At 39.8% G+C, this 16,884-nt stretch overlaps 1 protein-coding gene across 2 annotated transcripts in view; it reads right to left on the bottom strand.

The window, feature by feature from the left end:
• mgat3b (beta-1,4-mannosyl-glycoprotein 4-beta-N-acetylglucosaminyltransferase b) overlaps positions 1-16,884 on the bottom strand; it is a 129,275-nt gene that overhangs the window by 52,487 nt on the left and 59,904 nt on the right. The gene's annotated exons all lie outside the window — the stretch shown is intronic.

A 16,884-nucleotide genomic window follows, 5' to 3' on the forward strand; every position in this document is an offset into this window, starting at 1 on the left:
CTATAGTAATGTTTCTGTTTTCATAAACAACAAAAACAGTAGTGAGCAGTGACGTGCAGTCAGGGTAGGCACGGTAGGCAGTGCCTACCCAAGGGCGAATTGATATTTTGATTATTTGTTTTAATTATAATACAATTATAAATTATTTATTTTTCCATTTCCAATAGGTTAGTGTATCTATAAGTTTGAAAGTGTCTGCATTTTGTGTGTTTTATAGCCCAAATTACTAAACAGCGCTATTTCCTGGAACAGCTGCACAGTCTCACTCCGCTGTAAGGCAGAGGGAGGCCACGCCCCCTCCCAAAGGCACGTTGCTCTTCTGTCTCCATTCCCATTGTGTGTTTTTACTTGTTTGCGCATGCACAGTCAGTTCCCCAAGATGACAACCATTTACGTCCAAAGGCAGCGTAGAGAGCTGCCTTTGGACGTAACCGCGCTATGCTAAATGCGATACGCAAGTTCACAGTACATTAGTGAATTGATGCCATGTGACCGCTGTTGCTGCGTTCTCTGGCTAGTGGGCGGGATAACACTACAGGCAAGATGACAGCGCTAGAGATGATAGAGAAACTTTTTTTTGAGGAAAAATGACAGCTTTTAAAAGATGAAAGACCAACACCTGAGTTACCAGACCTTCAGCAAAGGTAAGATCAGAACATGTTTCATAATTTTCATAGTGAATGGAACAAAAGGAAGGATTGGCTTTGTGGATGCTCCTCACTGAGGCTGTTCTGAGTTGTTGCTGTTGTCTTTTTCTTCGTGTTTCTGTGTTTCCAACACAAACAACGGATGCTCTGCCGTGTCATGAGATATATATTTTTGGGAGAGAATGGTGTTTTACGATGTTGATTTTGTTAGATGGCTAAATGCTTGTTCATGTGGATCTTGTTGGGTTTTTTCTTTCTTATTATAAATTTTATATTTTGATAAGCGCATTGAGATGACTGTTGTAAATTGCTTAATACAAATAAAATTGATTTTAATTGAATTAACACTTGCCAGCAGAAACATGAAATTGTCATTGGTGGTCTTGATTTGCAATGTGCCTACCCAACGCTAGTGGTCATGGCACATCACTGGTGGTGAGTACAACAATCTCATGGTGTCATGTGTACACATTAGTTTAAAAACCTCACAAAACTCATGACAAATAGTCATGTTTACCACCTACACATTTTAAACTCAATTTAGGGCCTTCGACTTTCTGTAATCACAGAAAACAGGTCTAAGTAAATAATGGAATTCACGTCCTAAAATGGAAATGGCAATATTGCTATAATTAATATCAATATTTGTATTATTTTTAAACAAAATCAGGCAGAAATTTCCATCTGACACTGAATTAAGCCACACATGCATGATGTGGGACAACATCATGTATTTAAACGCAATTAGTCTTTGGAAATGTGTGATCGAAGGGATTATAATGTCAATTGTTGCTAAAATCAGACGTATTATGGCAGACTTCACACAGACTAAACCCGCCCCTACACATTTTGAGACAATATCATACATTACCACTATGATTTTCACTGTAAAACAGGTGGTTTAATGTTAGCTATAGCAAGTGTAGCAAATGGCTTGATGTCAAATTTGGCGTGATAGTGCATTTTTTCTGTGTATAAAGATGGATTTAATGACAATAGTTATGATATAATAAATAAAAAATATAATAAATGAAGAAAACAGCAAAATAAAATGCAATGGTGCACAAAATGAAATCCAGTAAAAAAAGTTTCAAGAACGCGAAGGGGTGCGATGACATTTGACCATCTTGCTTGCCGTACTAGGCTGCAGTGTTTTCAAGATGGAGGACATGGTGCAGATAGAGTGGATGCTCCGTCAGTGCTTGTTTGGAAACAAACCACGTTGTCCATGGAGCATAGGGGTGTGTATTGCCTGGCATCTGGCGATGCAATTCATATCCCGATACATAGGTCATGATACGATATATCCCGATATTAAAGTATAAAGCAATTATTGCGATTTTTTTAAAATTTTATATATGACTTAAGACAACTAATCTGTAAATGTGTACACCTTCATATATATATACAGAATATTATGTATGAAATACATTTTATTGGGATATTTTACACTCAAAACATTGGCTTTAACATGCCATGTGCCAACAACTTAAAATAAACCTTTAAACCAACTTTGACTTGAAGCAACTTAACTGAGATATATGCCTAGAACAACAATACTTTATTTTGTCTCCTGCAGTGGAAAAAACTTTCAGGGTTAAATAAAGGTAAAAAATAAATAAAAATCAATATGGTTGCATTTGCAATCTGATCCCCGGCTACAGAAGCTAGTGTTAAGGACGTGGAATGTCACCTCTCTGGCGGGGAAGGAGCCTGAGCTTGTGTGCGAGGTGGAGAAGTTCAGACTAGATATAGTCGGTCTCACCTCGACACATAACAAGGGCTCTGGAACCAGCCTTCTCGACAGGGGTTGGACTCTCTTCTACTCTGGAGTCGCCAATGGTGAGAGGCGCCGGGCCGGCTATACTTCTTGCCCCCCGACTTAGTGCCTGTACGTTGGAGTTTACCCCGGTAGACGAGAGGGTAGCCTCCCTCCGTCTTCGGGTGGGGGGGTCGGATTATGACTGTTGTTTGTGCCTATGGGCCAAACAGCAGCTCGGAGTATCCACCCTTCTTGGATTCCTTAGAGGGAGTACTGGAGAGTGCTCCTTCTGGGGATTCCCTCGTTCTGCTGGGGGACTTCAACGCTCACGTTGGCAGCGACAGTGAGACCTGGAGGGGCGTGATTGGGAGGAACGGCCCCCCTGATCGGAACCCGAGCGGTGTTTTGTTGTTGGACTTCTGTGCTCGTCACAGATTGTCCATAACAAACACCATGTTCAAGCATAAGGGTGTCCATATGTGCACTTGGCACCAGGACACCCTAGGCCGCAGTTCGATGATCGACTTCGTAGTCGTGTCATCGGACTTGCGGCCGCATGTCTTGGACACTCGGGTAAAGAGAGGGGCGGAGCTGTCAACTGATCACCACCTGGTGGTGAGTTGGCTCCGATGGCGGGGGAGGATGCCGGTTAGACCTGGTAGACCCAAACGTATAGTGAGGGTCTGCTGGGAACGCCTGGCAGAGTCTCCCGTCAGAAGGAGCTTCAACTCCCACCTCCGGGAAAACTTCAACCATGTCTCGGAGGAGGTGGGGGACATTGAGTCCGAGTGGGCCATGTTCCGTGCCTCTGTTGCTGAGGCAGCTGATCGGTGCTGTGGCCGCAAGGTAATCGGTGCCTGTCGTGGCGGCAATACCCGAACCCGTTGGTGGACACCGGGGGTGAGGGATGCCGTCAAGCTGAAGAAGGAGTCCTACCGGGCCTTTTTGGCCTGTGGGACTCCGGAGGCAGCAGACAGGTACCGACGTGCCAAGCGGAGTGCAGCCACGGCGGTCGCCGAGGCAAAAGCCCGGACATGGGAGGAGTTTGGTGAGGCCATGGAGAACGACTTCCGGACGGCTTCGAAGAGATTCTGGACCACTATCCGGCGTCTCAGGAGGGGGAAGCAGTGCACCGTCAACACTATGTATGGTGCGGATGGTGCGCTGCTGACCTCAACTCGAGACCTTGTGGATCGGTGGGAGGAATACTTCGAAGACCACCTCAATCCCACCGACACGCCTTCCAATCAGGAAGCAGGGCCCAGGGACCCGAGAGTGGGCTCTCCTATCTCTGGGGCTGAGGTTGCCGAGGTGGTTAAAAAGCTCCTCGGTGGCAGGGCTCCGGGGGTGGATGAGATCCGCCCGGAGTTCCTCAAGGCCTTGGATGTTGTGGGTCTGTCATGGCTGACACGACTCTGCAACATCGCGTGGACATCGGGGGCAGCGCCTCTGGATTGGCAGACCGGGGTGGTGGTCCCCCTTTTTAAGAAGGGGGACCGGAGGGTGTGTTCCAATTATAGAGGGATCACACTCCTCAGCCTCCCCGGTAAGGTCTATTCAGGGGTACTGGAGAGGAGGGTCCGCCGGATAGTTGAACCTCGGATTCAGGAGGAGCAATGTGGTTTTCGTCCTGGCCGTGGAACTGTGGACCAGCTCTACACCCTCAGCAGGGTCCTTGAGGGGTCATGGGAATTTGCCCAACCAGTCCACATGTGTTTTGTGGACCTGGAAAAGGGATTTGACCGTGTCCCTCGGGGATTCCTGTGGGGGGTCCTCCGGAAGTATGGGGTATCAAACCTCCTGATAGGAGCTGTTCGTTCCCTGTATGACCGGAGTCAGAGTCTGGTCCGCATTGCCGGCAGTAAGTCGAAATCGTTTCCGGTGAGGGTTGGACTCCGCCAGGGCTGCCCTTTGTCACCGATTCTGTTCATAACTTTTATGGACAGAATTTCTAGGCGCAGTCAGGGCGTTGAGGGGGTCCGGTTCGGGGGCCTCAGTATTGCATCACTGCTTTTTGCAGATGATGTGGTCCTGTTGGCTCCAACATACCATGACCTTCAACTCTCACTGGATCGGTTCGCAGTCGAGTGTGAAGCGGCCGGAATGAGAATCAGCACCTCCAAATCCGAGTCCATGGTTCTCGACCGGAAAAAGGTGGAGTGCCTTCTCCGGGTTGGAGATGAGGTTCTGCCCCAGGTGGAGGAGTTCAAGTACCTCGGGGTCTTGTTCACGAGTGAGGGAAGGATGGAGCGAGAGATCGACAGGCGGATTGGTGCGGCATCTGCAGTGATGCGGAGTCTGCACCAGTCCGTCATTGTAAAAAGGGAGCTGAGCCAAAAAGCGAAGCTCTCAATTTACAGGTCGGTCTACGTTCCAACCCTCACTTATGGTCATGAACTTTGGGTCATGACCGAAAGAACAAGATCACGGGTACAAGCGGCCGAAATGAGTTTCCTCCGTAGGGTGGCTGGGCTCTCCCTTAGAGATAGGGTGAGAAGCTCAGTCATTCGGGAGGGGCTCAAAGTAGAGTCGCTGCTCCTCCACATCGAGAAGAGCCAGATAAGGTGGCTCGGGCACCTAATCAGGATGCCCCCTGAACGCCTCCCTAGTGAGGCGTTCAGGGCACGTCCCTCCGGAAGGAGGCCCCGGGGAAGACCCAGGACACGCTGGAGAGACTATGTCTCTCGGCTGGCCTGGGAACGTCTCGGGGTCCCCCCGGAAGAGCTGGAGGAAGTGGCCGGGGAGAGGGAAGTCTGGGCCTCCCTACTGAGGATGCTGCCCCCGCGACCCGGAAACGGCTAAGCGGGAGAAGATGGATGGATGGATGGTTGCATTTTTAATCGATCTGAGAATCGCGACGTAATAACGCGATATATCGCCGAATCAATTTTTTCCAACACCCCTAGTGGAACAGCCATATTTCAATACATCTGAGCACTAAAGCCTCTTCTAAGCAGAGGTTGAGACGGATCACGATGAAATATTGACTCAGGTGTGATTTACGTTTGTGTCACATCTGCAGCAGATGTTTCACAGAGATCTTATGCATTTCATCAAGACGAAGAAGGCTGAGACAGTAGAGAAAACTACAGATGTGCTACTAAAAAGCTCTATAACAGATAGAGCCCACATCACTGAGACCATGATTGGGAAATGAAAAGCTACGTTCTCCAAACACCAGCCATATTTTAATCACACAGGCCAAAATATTGATGCAGAACTGAAAGAGGAGCTAAAGAATGAAAAGTCTGAATTATAAAAGCCCGAACACAAAAGCTTGAGAAACAATGTGACAGAAATAACAAATAATAACAAAAAAAAAAGTTAGATTGGTACATTTGTTTTCATTCTTTATTTAAAAAGCAAACCGCTCCCAAATTGTTTTTCATCAACAAACATTTGTTACTCTTAATTTGGATTATTTTTGTCTTTTTTTATATAGAATCGTGAGTATTTGGTATTGCGGGCCCTATATCATATTTCCTATTGTATCGTGTGTTGACTATTTCATTACACCCTACCATTTACTACAGTAAGCATGTCTGATAGAATTACAGGAGGTTTGATGGCCAGTAATGACATCCGATTAAGGAAAGATAAAACGGAAATGAAAATGAATAAATTCTCACCAGCTCTACTGTTTTGTATGTTGTGAAAAATGTCTTCTTATTGGCCTCTCATTGGTCACATGATGTTTTTTTTTTATTCTGAATTAGACATTCAGAATTAAAAAAAAGTTCTGCTTCATGTTTACATGGAAATAATTAGTCCAAATTTAAGTTTACATGGAAAACTGGTTTATTCTACTTCATTTATCCAGCTTTACGTCTGGGGGTTTGGAAGAGTTCTGATTGGACAGGGGAAGAACGTGACATATTCAGTCTATCGATAAAAACACACAAACTATTTATTGTCGGCTTAAACTTGAGAACTGTTTTCACTTTTATTTTGATTGTTGTTTTGAAGCAGCAGCTCAACAATAACACACGGTTTCACTTTGGTCAGCTGAGAAGGAACAAATACCCAGTAAATAAAGCCCAGTAAAACAATAAGCAGTAAGGATGTAACGATTCAGTCAACTCCCGATACGATTCGATTCACGATACTGGGTTCACGATACGATTCTCTCACGATTTATTTTACAAAATGGGACTGTAGACAAATTTTTTTTTTGGGAAAAAACTATTTTTCATTGTCAAAAGAATTCCTTGATAAACTATTCAAAACAATGCAATTTAACTAAAAATAAATCTTGAATTAAATAAATAAAGGAATAATACAAATGAAAATGAAGCCTATTAATTTAAATTCTGGTTCTATAATAAACAATGCAAAACTGCATAATAGTTATTTTTCTTTTTAAAAGTGCAACTGAAAATGTATTTTGTGCCTTAACAATTGGACTTTTAAAAAAAAAAAAAAACGTGATTGCAATGATTTACGTCATATTTGTTTGGACCAGCAGAGGGCGCTGGTAATACAGTGGTCGGTTGGCATGCAGATATCTTGCAGTGAAGAAGAGAAGCTATGCTAGCAGACAGAGCTAATAAAAAAACGTGACTTTTACAGATATTCAAGTAATATTACAGATTTTCTTTCGGTGCTAAATGGGTAATGAATCATTTATTAACATATTTAAGAGTAGAAGGCGGCCAGAAAGAAACTATTAGCAGACTCCGCCCGCCCCCTACACTTGTGGATAAAAGAAAGCACTGCGATCCAATTTTCAGAAAATCGATATCAACCGTGATACCTATGAATCGATTTTTAACTGCCTTACGATTAATCGTTACATCCCTAATAAGCAGGAATAAATATTTGCTCCCTGGTAAAGATAGTAGCTCTAACGACAGGTACAATGATAAACTTGGTGATATTACAGCCTGTGAAGTCAGTGTCCCGCCTATAGACACGCCCACTCATCAATTTGCAAAAGTAGGCCAAGAATCAGCCTGTTTGTGTAGAGTTGCTCAGAAAGTGACTTTTCAGAGGCTAAAACTCTGGAAAACAGGCGAGTTTGGGAAAATAAACCTCAAATACTATGTTTTTGAGGTTCTTAGAACAAATGGAGATGGGTGAAAAATAGCACGACTGACCGTGCATTCTCAGAACGACCAGAATTAACTTAAAGCAGAATTGTTTACAATAGGTATGATAGATACGGCGATATATCACGATATTTTTCCGCACGATCCATTAACGATATCGTACGTCTTCACAGAAACTGTGTCACTGTTTGTTGAAGGAACCAATATATTATTTACTGGAATATTGCACTATAATGGTGTCACTGGAAAGAAAGACCCTATTTTTTGTTTACATAAAGCACTATTGGAGATACTTATTTTTTTACATTGGTATGTTGACACTTTACAGAAATGTTGTCTTTCAGACAATAAATTGTAAATCTTTTTTTTCTTATGTCATAGATTAGCGTAGATTGATTTCTGACCAACATATCAATAATCGCAGTATCGTCATATCGTGAGCTTTGTATCGCGTATTGTATCGTGAGGTACCTAGAGGTTCACACTCCTAGTTTACAGGATAGAAGAATTATTTAATTTGGAATTAAAATCAGAATAAACCAGCCACCTAAGTCAGATTTATGTTTAATAATTAAGTGTTTACAAGATCAGTTTAAAGAGGATTTAACTTTTATTCTGAAATAAAGAGGATTTAAAGCTCTCATGTAAACGTGGCCAATAGCATTTATCAAAAATAATAATAATTTTCCATGTTTTTTTTTTTTTAATTTTAGATTTGAGATGATTGACTTATGTATTTTATTAAAAAATTCCAACACAAAGCCAGTCTACAGGTCTGAACATGCTTCACCTCACACAACCTCAAAAAACACACTCACACCAACCCTCAGAAACACTTCCTGTTTCCTGTCAGCAGCTCTTTTCCGCCGCCCAGGGAGACTCTCCAACCAGTGTGTGACAGATTGATCTCGCCTGAGTGTGAGAACGAACTGTGTCCAATCAACTTTGGCCACTTTCTACGCTGCGAAAAAATTGTAACAAGCCTCGCGCTAAGTGTGATCACGGCTCCTGTCCCTGCACTCTGCCGCTCACTTATCTGCTGGAAGCATTGGGCATGCTGGGAATTCAAAACTGTTAGTTTGGAAACTTTGTGTGTGTGTGTGTGTGTGTGTGTGTGTGTGTGTGTGTGTGTGTGTGTACCAGCACAGAGAATAAAGCCTTTTCACATCACAAGTGAATACACGTTTGTTAGCAGACTGTAGCTCTTTGTTTATTACTGATATCTCAGCAACACTGGGAGCTTTCACACCACACCCTGACTCACGTTCAAACTTGACATTTTGGAGGTTCACTTTCGACACAGGCAAGAGAAGCAAAAATAAAATGACAAGAAAAGAAAACCAAGGAAAAAAAGAGAACATTTAACAGCCACAACAACAGAAAAAAGCAGTAAATAGAAAGTTCTTAAACCATAACTTCAGTCCCTGATTAAATTCCTTTAAACTCATTTTTTAGTTCAGGGGTCAAACAAGGAGCATTTCAACATTATTGGGCCTTAGTTTGCACTTCTACATATACATAAAATACAAAATATGTAAGAAACCGACCATATCCAAGCAATAAGTGACAGATACCACTCACAACCAGAACTACACTTTACATTCTTGAGTTTTTGTGACCAATTTCTATTTGATTAAGGGGAATATTATGTAATAATTTGAGAAAAATTTAAAGATTTTGTAAGAATTTTGAGTTTTTTTTAAACATTACCATAAAAATGACTGCAATCATGTGATATAAGCACTGGGAAAACTGAGGCCCTGCAAATATGATTGAGTTACACTTCGTGATTCATGTTTATTTCCTCCTGTGGGCTGAATTGGATACTCCAAAGGGCCGGATTTGGCCCCCGAGCCATCAGTTTGACACAGGTGGCACAGCTGAAGTAAAACTCATCTGAGAGGAAATGATATAACAATACACTGTATATATTTTAAGTGACCATAACAAGACCATGACTACTTTAAATAATACATGAAAACTAAATCACAATATATTGTTATTGTCATTGACTAATAACAAAACTATGAAGTTCACATGGGACGACATCTCACATCACAATGTTTCTGTAACGAATCAAAGCTACTTTTATTACATGGGATGAGGTAAATAAATGGATAAATGGTAATTAAAGCTTAAACTTTTAATCGTTTATATTTTTTACAGATTTAGTCGACTAAAATCTAATTTAGTTGACTAAAACTAGACTGTAACTGTAATAGTCCTGATGACAAAATAAGTGTCATTTTAGTCAAAAAGTAAATGAAAAATTTCTCTCAAATATGCACGATAAATGTGTGATATTTTTCCGAAATATGCATGTGATGAGATGCTATATTCTGTCATAAAACAATTTCTGCTTGACTTGGTTTAAAAAACAATACTGTACAAACAATTGAAACAAAAATGTTTCGCCATTTCTATTTTGAGAAGTGAATTCTTTATTTTCCACGCACTAATTTTCTGCGGCACCCAAAACTAAGTTGTATGAAGCCCAACATGACACACAAAACTCCAGGAACACAGAAAATGCACCAAAATGTCAACTAAAGTACTCAAAATGAGACTCAGCAAATACTGTAACAGAAAAATACAAAAACAACAACATATACAAAAGGACTTCAAAGACATAAAATGTCAACAGAACTGCACAAAATCACAGAAAATAACACAAAAAGACAACAATACACAAAAAAAAACAAAAAACACACAAGGACTCGACGGAAACACAAAAAGGCAACAAAAAGTCACCATATTGACAAGAAAATAGAGAAAATAAATTCATAAACACACAAAATGTATAAAAACTCAAAAAAACATCAAGAAAACCCACACGACATGACTACAAAGACAAAAAAAAAAAAAAAAACATTTCTTCTTTCCTGTATTAATGCTCATATTGGCCTTTATTCTAAATGCTAACGTGAATGTTGAGAATGTGGCCCTTGGATCAGATAATCACATTTTTGTGGCCCCCGCTCTGATAGAAGTTACCCATCTCTGCCATAAAGACTCTTTGTCTCTACCAGGGTTGGGGTCAATCACATTTTTCACTTATAATTACATTTTCATGTTAAATTACAATTCAATTACGATTCCACTGACCAGCATTATTTCCAATTACAAATAATGACAATAATTGTAACCCTCAGAATGTCAATTACAATTACATTCTCAATTACTGAGCCTGAAATAAATAACCTAATAAAAGTTAACCTTCCTTTTGTGTTAGCTTCCTGTTAGCATCTCTAATGATAACTGCCCCTAAATCAGCTGTAAAATACACTAAAACCTAAATTTATATCCTTACCTATTGATTACCTTGTTAGGCTTCCTAATCAATGAAAATCTAAGTTTTAATATATTTGGTGTGTGAATCTGAACCTTTTGTGTGTCAGTAAACCACTAGTTTTTAAATGGTAAAATGTGGGAAAGCTTGATATGAAACATATTTTAATAATAAACTACATATGTGTAGAACTGTACATAGAACTGTAACATGGTTCCTCAGTTTTGCGTTAAATGTATAATTGATAATTTTTCTAGAATTTCCATGGCAATTACAATTATAAAGTCAATTATCTGAACTCAATCACAATTTAATTATGATTGTGACAGCGACAGATTTTTAAAATTACAATTAAGATTATAATTACACCATAATTGTAATTAATTATCAATTATGCAATTGCAATTGTAATTGACCCCAACCCTGGTCTCTACCTTTGCCAACAATAAACGACCTACTGTGAAAGTAGTAAAAATGAACATAGACATACTGTATGTTCACTCTAGATCAGACATGGGTACTGGTGGCCCGGGGGCCACATGTGGCCCTTGGTCTAATATTATGCGGCCCCCAAAACAAATCCCCAAAAATTGTATTTCAAGAAGTTTGAAGGAACATGATATGCAAAATAACCCCAAACACAAATCAACAGCAAAATGCACAAAAACATACAAAAAACTCATAAAAAGGCAAAAGACAGACACAACAACCACTTGAACAAAACCACAAAAACACACATTACAGAATAGCTTCAAAGACACACAAACTGTCAACAAAAATGCACAAAATGACAGAAAAACAGCAACAAAAGAAATACAGAAAGTGACCCCAAAAACCCACAAATCGACAACATAAATCAAAGTGACAGAAAAAAAAAAATAAATAAAAAATTACAACAAGAACACAACAAAAATAACCAAAAACACACATAATGACTCCAATAACACACAAAATGATTAAAACCTGACAAAAACAACTATTTTAAATGCTGACATGAATATTGATCACGTGACCCCTCGGAACAGATACACTTTTGTGGCCCCCGCTGTGATAGAGTCGCCCATCCCTGCTCTAGATTAAAGCTCTGTGCTCTAATATCAGGTGATAATCACAATGCTCATCTCCTCTTGTTCAGTTACATTTTAGTGTTTCATAAACAGCTTTTCACAGCAACAGAAGAAGAGGTCAGAGACAAAGATCTTGTGTAATAATAATTAGCGGCTGGTTTATTTCAAGCACAGCTTAGTACATTGATGTCTACGTTAGCAGCGCCGCCCCAAAAACAGCCAATGATGTACGATCATTTTTCTACTTTCATGTCACTCAATTTTTCACAGTTATAAGGATCAATGGAAGCCCTGCAGCTGGGAAATGAGCTGATTGGGAAACGAAAGGAATAGTAGTGACAATGAACCAGCACTGATGTGTAATAATGACATCAGGTGTGACTTTAATACTTATAAGAAATCATAAATTAAATTAAATTAATCACACCTGACAACTGCTGTCAACTGGGCTCCATTACTAGCAGCACACAGAGAAAAGATGGGAACCAATCAGCAGCAGCGTTAGCATTATGGACACAAACTGAACGTTTGTGTGTTTAGGTTGTCATTTTGTATTTTTTTCTGTATGTTTTTGTTTTGTTTGTATTTGGAGTAATTTCATGTATTTCTGTTAATGTTTTGTACATTATTCTGTTATTTTGTGTATGTTTATTGTCTTTTTTATGATTTTCATTTTGTCTTGTATTTTTTCCCCTTTCATTTTTTCATATTCTGTTCGGTTTTGTCATTTGTGAATTTTTGTAGTTTTGTAGCACACATTTTATGTGACTAATAATTAACATTCACGTTAGCATTTAGAATAATGACCAATCTGAGCATTAACACAAGAAACAACAGTGTGTTTAGGTTGTAGTTATTTTTTTGTCCACACACACAGAACCAGTCGGTTCCACTGATCTTCCTCTAAGAAAACAAAGGTCACATGATTAAACAAGGTCTAACAACATGATCTAATGCGGCGTTCCTTCCGACCTCCAACTTGAAAGTGACTTTGAACGCCACCTGAATTGGGAGCTTCTACTCTGTAAAGTCAAGGGGAAAAAATATTTGAGATATTTCGACATGTTGCTGATAAACTGTGTTAAATATGGAAATCTGAATTATAAACTCAGAAAATTTCCTCACACACGCGAGGAGTTTTAGTCGTAAATTGACCAAGTTTATAATTGTTGGAGCCGATTCTCAGGGCAAATTCACTCTAACAGAGGACGATCTGATTGGATAATCTTATAAAACATCGTCCTTAGGCAGGAATGGAGTAAATCTGGACAAAAAAGCTCAGATATCTGCTTTAACCTTACACTATTCAAGAGGTGTAGTTGAATCATTGATGTGTAGCACAGTTGGTACGACTTATCAGAAGCACTGAGGTGCTTCAACAAACATTCAGCTCAGCTTTCCCTGACAACAGCAGCAGCAGCATCATCCACCCTCAACATCTCCAGTGCTCTTATCTCAGCCCAGCGTTCTTCCCTCAGAGAGACCACAGCGCTGCACAGGGCCAGGCGGAGCAAAACAGAAAAGGTCATTAATGTAGGGATGAACAGAGCTACCTGTCACCAGGATGAGTGCTGTCGTGAAGCTGATGTTGCATTAGCATGTCTGATCCCTCTGAGAGCTCCGTACATAACCCCAGGGCTGTTCGCTAGCTAAGCTCACCCATCGTCACACAGGCAAAGTGACATCTATCCTCACCCTGTTCCACTTTGCAAACAGATCATTCTTTATACAACTACTGTGTCTGATCTGAGGCTGTGAGAAAGGAGAGGAACACGTAACCTATAACCTCCTGTCTCTCTGAGAGCCAAAACAGACTCACATGACACATTTAGCAACACTCAGCATTTAGAAAGCTTTTTCTATACTTTCTACAAAACGTGTGATCAGCTTTAGTGGAGGGGTAACAAACATCAATCCCCACACACAAATGACACATTATTTCTGAAAGTAATCAGTAACTATAGGAATATGAAAAGCAGTTGCAACTAGACAAGACCTGTATTCTCAAGGCAAATAGGTATTGGGCAATTGAAAAAATTGGCATAAATGACAACCAAGTTTGTTCTTTTTACTAAATAAACTGAAAGTAATAATGCAGGAAAAACAGAAGACTGACATTGACCTTAAATATGACCTTGAGTGAGGATCAAAGTCACACATTGAAAGGAAATGTTGTTCAATGGTACCAGTCTGAGCACTGTATCTCAATTTGTGGCCAAGTTGTGGCTGAGCTTCTTTAACATGAGAGCGTAGAGGTCTCACTTTGTTAACTTTTCTGAGGAGTTCTTGACCTTAAATATGACCTTGAGCAAGGTAACACACTGAAAGGAAATGCTGTTCAATGGTACCAGTGGCTGTTATAGAGAAAAAAGTATTTTCCTTTTTTGTGATATAAACTTTGACTCGACCAGTCTTTTTACTGGTAGGTCGTACAGCCTCGGTCCAAATAAATAAAATACTCCACTTGAGATGAGCTTTTCATAAATGTACAATAAATGTACAATAAATAGTGATAGAGATATGGAAAAATTTGGTTTTTGACACTTGACGCCACCTTGACATTTTGGCTCAAAAAAAGGTCGACCACACATCCTTGACATTACCCTTATGAGATGACATACGTATCATTAGTGCTGCATTAATAGCCAAGGAGGCTATTTTTAATTGTCAAATACAATAATGACCAATCTCTGCATTAACACAGGAAACAACAGATTTGTGTCTTCGATGATATTTAGTATGTTTCTGTCATTTTTGTTGTCGCGTTTTAGGTTTTTGGCGTCATTTGGTCAATATTTCTTCTAGTTTGTGTTTTTGGAGTAATTGTGTAGTATATTTCTGACATTTTGTAAAATTTTCAGTTAGTCTGGGTATAATTCTTGTCATTTTGTGCATTTTGTATATTTTGTGTGTAATTGTTGTGATTGTGTATTTTTATTGTCATTTAGTACATTTATGTTGTCATTTTGTGTATTTTGTTGTCCATAAGTGGGTTTTTAACATTTTTGTATATCATTTGCTTTTTTTGTGCATTTTTCCATCATTATGAGTTTTGCCATTTTGTGTATTTTTGATATACTTCTGTGTATGTTTTTGTTTTTTCTGTGTATTTATTCATAATTTTTTGTATTTTGTTGTCCTCAACTGTGTTTTATATATATTTCAGTTAATTTTTGTGTAAATGTTTTTTCTTTTTGTTTATTTTTCAGTTAATGTGTATGTTCATAGGAGTTAATTTGTGTTTTTTGCTGTTTTGTGGTATTTTTCATTTTGTGTCTTTCTGTTGTTTTTTGTATTTTTCAGTCATTGTTGTGTATAGTTTTAGTCACTTTGTGTATTATTTGGCAAATTTGTATTATTTGGGTATTAATTTTGTGTATTTTTTTGCTGTGTTATGTAGTCATTTTGTGTGTTTTATGGGTCATTTTGTGCATTTATTTTTGGGGGCCACCAGTTGCCCATGTCTGATATAAAATGTGGCCAGGTAAAACTCACATGACACAAAGTCAAAGTTGTGTTTCAATAGTGTGATTTACCCGCAGCAGGACACTTATGTACGCAGTGTCAGAAAAGTGAAAGAACTCTTGCTGACATTCAAAGTTTACCTCGATAAAAGTGGTTCTTTTGCTCTCACACACTACATAGAAGGACTAAATTGATCTGAAAGAGAAAAGTAAAGTGAAAAGGATGCTGAATCACACTCTCATCTCCTGTTGCTGATTTTGTTTGTGGAGTGTGCTCAGAATGAAAAAGGAAGCCTATGTGTTGAAGCGCTGCTGATGAGCCTCTCCAGTTTTTCTCCTGCAGCTCAATCGCTTGAAAGCAAACAACATTTGCAATGAGAATAATTTGCTTTCAATGGATGGGTTTGGTTGTTCGTTAGAGCCGTGATTGCAAGGTCAGGAACATCAGGAGAGCACAACATTCAATTACTTTAGAAAATGAATTTTCTCTAAGGCAGCAAAAGAGGAAGTCACTCATCCCAACACATATCTCCTAATTTTATCTAGGGATGTCCACAAGCGTAGGCTGCGGGCGGAATCACTTTCTAATCCCTTTCTGGACACCTTCTACTTTTAAACATGTTCATAAATGATTCCGTACCCCTTTCACACTGAAAGAAACTTTAAAATCCATGAAAGATTGAAGTTTTCCACACTTTAAGCAACTTTTGCCATGCTGTTCTGGTGGCCATTTTCCAAATCTTGCGGAGTCTCGTGAGAATTCATCTCACGCTCCATCAAGCAGCTAGCTTGGCGAAGCCACACCCATTTCCTTACTTGTTGTAATTAAGTGGGTGTGGTGATGCTGCTGTTTCTCGAGCCAAACAGGAAAAAACATCATATCCCGTGTGCCAAGCAGTATCAAAACAAACATGGCGGTCAACACGGAGAAAACGTTTGAAAAAAACCTGGATATATCGTTGAAACCACAATAAGAAGAAGCTCTAATACCTTAAGTCTGTACCGCACCACAAGCTGTCTTCATTTAGGAAAAAATATCTATGCTTGTCACACTGTTGTCGTCAGGTCCGCTTATCATTTCATTGGTTACTCTGACCATGTCTGTCCCGCCCAACTCAGCCACCACAACTCAAACGCCTGTTGAGCGCTTCCAGACTAATCGCCCTTATGAATAATACAAAGATTCGGATGGATTCCAGGCTACCAAGCAGCAGCTTTACACGCCTCTCCCATCAGCCCTCATTAGCATAAACCCGACCCTGCTGCTGAAGCACACCAAACTTCCGCTGCCTCCAATTTGTCCCCTAGCCGAAAACAAACCACATAATCGGACTCGGGGGAATAGAATGCGTTTGCTGGTGCATCATTTTCCATGAAATTCGCACTTTTTTTGCAAAGCGATTGTGTGTTTCGCCTCTAGCAGGCGCAGTTCTGACTCTACCCGGAAGTGATACACATATTCTGACTCGGACGGAGCAGACCTTTTCAACTTTTGAGCTTCATTAAAATCTGCTCAGATATATTAATATGAATATTAATGTGCTTGTGTTAGATATGACTATTAATGTACATTGATACAACTAAATATATTACCAAAACCAACTACA

This window comes from Gouania willdenowi, chromosome 1 (assembly GCF_900634775.1).
Source record: "Gouania willdenowi chromosome 1, fGouWil2.1, whole genome shotgun sequence".
Lineage (NCBI taxonomy): Eukaryota > Metazoa > Chordata > Actinopteri > Blenniiformes > Gobiesocidae > Gouania > Gouania willdenowi.